The 6,044-nt window shown below is 35.6% G+C and overlaps 1 long non-coding RNA gene across 2 annotated transcripts; it reads left to right on the top strand.

The window, feature by feature from the left end:
- The first annotated feature begins 4,692 nt into the window (after positions 1–4,692).
- LOC140965116 (uncharacterized) lies at positions 4,693–5,831 on the top strand. Of its 2 annotated transcripts, XR_012172972.1 has the most exons (3): positions 4,693–4,803; positions 4,901–5,076; positions 5,162–5,831. It is a non-coding gene; the product is annotated as an uncharacterized lncRNA (long non-coding RNA). The 2 variants fall into 2 exon arrangements; XR_012172971.1 differs by having other exon boundaries at positions 4,901–5,831.
- Positions 5,832–6,044: the final 213 nt, after the last annotated feature.

Raw genomic sequence — 6,044 nt, 5'->3', positions numbered from 1 at the left:
TGGAAAAAATCTCCAAATGTTTAATATGTTCCTTCATATCTTTAGATGCTATTAAAAAATCGTCAATATAAACAAACATAAATTTAAAATAATCTTTAAAAAGATTATCCATCTTTCTTTGAAATATCTGGGGTGAATTAGTCAATCCCATTGGTAATACTTCTCAAATATAATGTCCTTGAGGTGTGGAGAAAGCTGTGAATTTCTTGCTTTCTTCCTGCATCCGAATCTGATAAAATCCGGACTTACAATCGAACTTAGAGAATACCTTGGAATTGCGTATGCAACTTATTAGATGTTCTCTCCTAGGTATAAAATACCCATCAAACTCCAGAATTTTATTAATTTCTTGATAATTAATAACTAATCTGGGTTTTCCTCGTTTTATCTCACCATGATTTCTTACCAAAAAACCTGGACTGCTATATGGTGACATTCCTGCTTTGATTAAACCAAGGTCCAAATGTTCCTTGATTATAATCTGCATATCCCTTTGATCAATGATATTCATTGGGATAGGCTTGCAACGGACAAATTCATTCTCTTTGTCTTCCTTAATTTTAAGGCAAGCTTTAAGTTGATTTCTGTCCCACCATGCCAAAGGATCTTCATTGTAATTTTCTTTGATCCTTTTCTTGACATCTTCTAAGGATACCTTTGATTCAACCTCTACTTCATTCTAATGTAGATTTATCTTCAGGTATTCCATATCTTCTGGTTGGAGCGTTTTATCTGCTCTCAACTGGAGCATTGTTTCTCCAAACCTTCTAGAATCTTTCATTTTTGGGTTCAGAAGTTGTCCTGAATCACCACACTTGCTGCAAAACTGGATTGGCAATTTTCTATAAAATGCCTCTTTTAGTCTCTGGACTATAATTTTGTGATTACAGGGAGTTGTAAACACTAATCTTCTAGTCTCATTTTTTTGAGTATAGGACTTAAACATTTGTAGGAAATTATCTCCTAACAAAATATCATCTCCTGTATCATGAAAATAAATTGGTGGTGTTTTTACCTTGTACCAAGGTGTTTGCCCCGCACCTTCAATCATTAGTTCAGTCATCTTAATCCCTTTACATAAGATTAAGATTCTTCTGGAAAAATCTCTTCCAGCAATCTTTGGTAATTCTTCTTCCAAATTATTTGGAAAAACTCCTTGTTTTGCTGTACAGATTCCAGCCCATGAATCAATATAAGCAGCAAAATATTCTGCCTTATATTGTTCATATAACATTCCTACTGGAATGTATATGGAGAATGGACTTGTGGTCATTGGATTTTCCACATCTTATCTTCTGCCATAAACTCCATTCCATACTCTAGACATTTTCAAGGTTTATGTTCCTCGAGAAACTCTAGTCCAAAATCAGTTGATCTGATTCTTTTCCTGGAATTCCCGTGATATGAACTTCCAATTCTCCAACTTGGATTATTCCTTGGTAAGTTCCTATCATAGGTTGTTCTAAATAGTAGATGGTATTACAAGGAAATTGATTCCTTTGTTTCGTAATATCAAATACTATTTCAACTTCCTTCCACCCTTCTGGGCATCTAAGCTTTCCTATTGTTGAAAAACTTTTTAGCTCATGTTGGGTTTCTTGGACAGGGATTTTTCCCCATCTACAGCTTGTAATCATATCTCCTTGAAAAGATAGTCTTCTTGATTCCAGTCTAAGACTTTGATTCCTTTGTAGGATCGGTTTGTCTTGTATTTGGATATCTATTTCCTGTATTACCGGAAACTCAACTCGTTCTAGATAAATTTCCTGAGCAACTTTTCCAAATATTTCTGGTATCTCTATAAACTCATTTCTAATAAACAATTCTGAATGATGTGTATTAGATAGAGCATATGAGATTTGATAAGTAATAGAATATGGTCTATTACCTTCTTTCATCAGCCTTTTTTCCTTGAAATTTTGATGTAATGTCATGGCTCTACTGAAATCTCGATCTGCCAGGTTGTAGGCTATCCTTGGATGATAAATCCTACAATCTTGCCTGCACAGAGATTTCCTGAGATAGTTCCCAGCACTGAATCTTGAAGGTTCCCCATTATTTATCGCATATAGCAATATCAATGGGTGATTCTATACCTTCTTTGAAAGTAGCTTTTATCATAATCTGGATTGCTCCAATATGAATCCAGGACATAGTCCTTGCTACTTCGATCTTGAGTTTTTGTAATTCCTCCTTAATTTCTTCAGAAGGAATTAACTGCATCTCCATTCTATTTACAGTAAGTTCCATTGGGATTGCCATTTCCCTTCTAGAAACTTTATAGATCAGTTGATGCTTTCTGTTTCTTAGGCCAAGATTTCCTAAGAACTTTTCTACTTGTCCTGCAGAGAATCCTTGATATCTCTGTACACTAGGATTTTCTTTCATGTTCCTTTGGACCATGTTATGAGATATTGTTGTCTGGCTAAAGAACCCAGAAAAATCCTCATGTGTTTCGTGTCGAAACACCTCGTTTTCAGTCAGATTCCGATTCAGTTCCATCGGATTCTTCCTGAATTAAGACTTCTTCTTCTTCATATATACTTTCATCTGAGGCAATGTCCTCAAATCGGTATACCTGAATAAGATCTTGGTAATAAACTGCTTCTTCAATATCTGGAGTTGGATCGAAGCGTTTAATACCTCTTTTTTTATTTTCTGGACAGTTAGTCGAGATATGTCCTCTTGCTCCGCATGTCCAGCAATTACAGTCCTTAAAACTTTCATTAGCTCGTGTATGAGCCCTTCTGAAAGTTTTCTTTGTAGGTGTTCTTCCTGTGTTTCGAGATGTACTCGATGCTTGGGAGGATGTCCTACTCCTTGATGATCCGCTTCTTTGTCCAGATTTATAAGATCTGGCTTTTTGTCTAGACCATACTGTTCTTGGTTTCCAAGAACTTCTTCCACTTCTAGCATAAAGATGAGTCCTAAAACTTTTCCTTTTATGCTTTTGTGGTTTACTTCCAATAATTGTTGGAAGATCATTTTCCTTACAACACAAAGGAGTACGTTTGTTAATACCCCTTAATCGTTTGTAATTCTTTTGTAATGCTGCCAAATGACACCATTCCACCAATTTTCCTTTAAGGAAAGAAGCTCTTCGTGCCAATGTATCTGGATTTCCAGGTACATATTCCCTTATGAGCATTTCTCTCCAAGGACTTGGCATTTTTGCGAAGAAAAGCTGCATAGCTATGTCTTCTTCGTCTCCTGAATTTCATCTATATTTAGTGAATAACATAATGTATTTATCTACTAAACAGATGTCATATAATTCAAGACTATACAGAGCTTGAGTATATTTCTTCCTCTTCTCTGTATCTTGACTGTTAAAATAATCTACACCTATAAATTGAGCTTTAAAAAGGGTAGCCATTCTTCCGACTATCTCGTTTAGAGATTCTCCAGCTAGGACTGATTCTTTGGTTTCCACCGAAGTCATGTCCCAAGCAATTTTCACTGATCCCATAAGACTCATTTCTAGGAGTTTAATGAATCCTTCTCTGTTGAGATCAAGTGTTCCTGCTGCAATTCTCATAGCAGATGTCCAATCGTCTATGAGTTCTTCTCTGTTTTTGAAATCTAATACATCAAGGTTAAGCATAACCCCGTAAGGATGTATAGGATCTAAAACAGTTTTTCCATAGGGTGTTTGGTGCAAGGGAATTTGATTTCTCCTTGTCCTTGTTCCCGCAGGGTGTGATCCTCCACCGGTATGGAACTCAGTTTGAGATTCTCTCATGTGTATATTTTGAGATCCCACACTTTCCCTTGGTGGTTCCTGAGAAGATGACCAAGTTATAGCAGGTGTTTCACCTCCTGCTGTGTTCATCTTTAGATCTACAACTTTGAGATTTGCGAAAGATTCTGCAAGCTCTTGTAGATCCTCTAGACCAATCTTTTCTAAAGTTGTCATCAGATTAATTTCTTTTCTGAGACAGACTTAATTAGATTGATCATCTTTTCTTCTTCAGTCAAAGGTTTTGACACCACTTTGGCTTTCCCTTGTTGATGTAACAAAGGTTCAGTACCAAATGATGGTGGTAACCAACCTCCTGAAGTTCTTTTCCTAGAACTAGGTTGTTGTTCTAGTTTTTGAATTCTTGTTTGAATATCCTTTAATATTCCAAGAATTTCTTCCTGGTTTTCAAGGATTTTTTCAACTCGTTGTGGTACAAAATATAGCATATTGCCATAGATTTGTACTGTTTCCTGAATTTCTCTAAGATCTAAAGAGAGTTTAGAAAAATTTGGTACAATTTCCATAAACTTATTAGATTGAATCATAAGTTTACCTGAGGGTGCTGAGGCTTCCCTTTCTGCTCTGGATATCTAACAATGGTTAGATGTTCTTGTGTATATTCCAAAATATTGGAATAATCCTTGTAAATTATTTTTCTCGAACCTAAGTTCGGATTCATAATTTTCGAAATTCTCCTCCTCAAACATTTTGTTTCTTTGTAACAATAAATTTTGTGTTTGAAATAAATCAACCTATAAACTCTGATACCATTTTCGCGGAGCGCGGGGATCAATTAAAATAAAATTAGGTAATAAGGGTACTTTTGGTATTTTTAAAGAAATTTTTTTTCTTCAGGCACTAAAACACAAACTCAATCATTTTAGGTACTGATTTCCAATTTACCCAAACAATAATGTGTGGTAATGATTAATAACAGTACAAACAAAGACAAGAATAAAATTATATATTCTATCTTCTCTTGAAAGGATGATGAGAAGAGTAACTGAATCTGTATCCGCCACTTAAGCTGCTATCATGCCCGCTACCAGAACTTCTACCAGGTAGTTTCTTGTGCTTAAACGAGGAGGCAAAGGGCTTAGGTTTTTCTAGTTCTTTGCGTCTTTCTCTCTTTTTGACATCACCATTCCCTTCTTGAAGTTAGTCAACAACTTCAGAAAGTTGTTTTCCAAGTATTTCAATGTGACCTATTAGCATAACTTCTTGTTTCTCGATTCGATTCAAAATATGGAGAAAATTAGTGATTGATCGAGCATGCATCTTAGTCTTGGATAATTCAAGATCCAGAGAAATCACAATTTTATCCGACAACCCAGGTATCTCATTCTGAATATTTGACAAAGATAGATTAATTATATCGATGTCACTGAAATTTTGAGAGATATTTTCCTGTTCTGTAAGGTTTATTTATGGCGACGACTGATTCAAAGAGTAAGAAGGTGGTTCAATCTGCAGTACATTCTGCTCTGAGTGATCGTGCTGATCTGACGGATGGTCATATTGATGTACTAGACTAATCTGCTCAACCTATTGGTCAATATTTTTATCTTGAAGCTCTTTTATTGTTGGAGATGGATGGGCTTGAAAAAAATTGAAGATTAAATCATCGCTAGATGACATCAGAGAAGAAATGTTCTGTTGTTAGGTTCCGGTTTTTGTGTACTTTGGTAGAACTTGAGACGACGGATCAGGTGTAGACTCTTCTGTGCCAATTTTTTGGACAGAAATATTAGTGATACTTATTGAATATGTTGTTGGAGGGGCAGATACACGAATCAGTTCCCGAACAGTAGTACTACCCAGTGATTGCAACATCTCATCCGTGGTAGTCAAAGAAATTTTTGAAAGTCCCTCAAAGAAGTGCATAGGATTTGTATTTATTCTAGCTGTTCTTCAGCTGGTTATTGAATTGTTGGACTTTGAGATGGAATAGGATCAATCGAGATTTCTTGACGTGAAGGAATTAAATTTTCTGACTGATCTAGCTATTTGAATTGTTCTTCTAAGTCCTTTTGGTTTGACGAGATCTCTTTTGTCAATACATGATATTGGTCTATGAGAATAATTTTTTTTCTTTTATATGTTAGCAGAAGTCGAAGAGCGCTTTCTCTCAACATCATGGCTAGTAATTTTTTGTCTCATAAGGGTTTTTTCAATCACTTTGGTTTCTGTCGATTCCTAGACCTGAATTTTAAGCTCGATCAAATACTCCAACTTCGTTAGAGTATTGATTGCAAAGAAAGGAAGAATTATTATGTGGTTCGCTCTGTTGGATCTTGGTTTT

The sequence above is a fragment of the Primulina huaijiensis genome, chromosome 18 (genome assembly GCF_012295235.1).
Source record: "Primulina huaijiensis isolate GDHJ02 chromosome 18, ASM1229523v2, whole genome shotgun sequence".
Classification (NCBI taxonomy): Eukaryota; Viridiplantae; Streptophyta; class Magnoliopsida; order Lamiales; family Gesneriaceae; genus Primulina; species Primulina huaijiensis.
The sequence above is the reverse complement of the archived record's forward strand: the minus strand, read 5'-3'. Positions and strand labels throughout refer to the sequence as shown.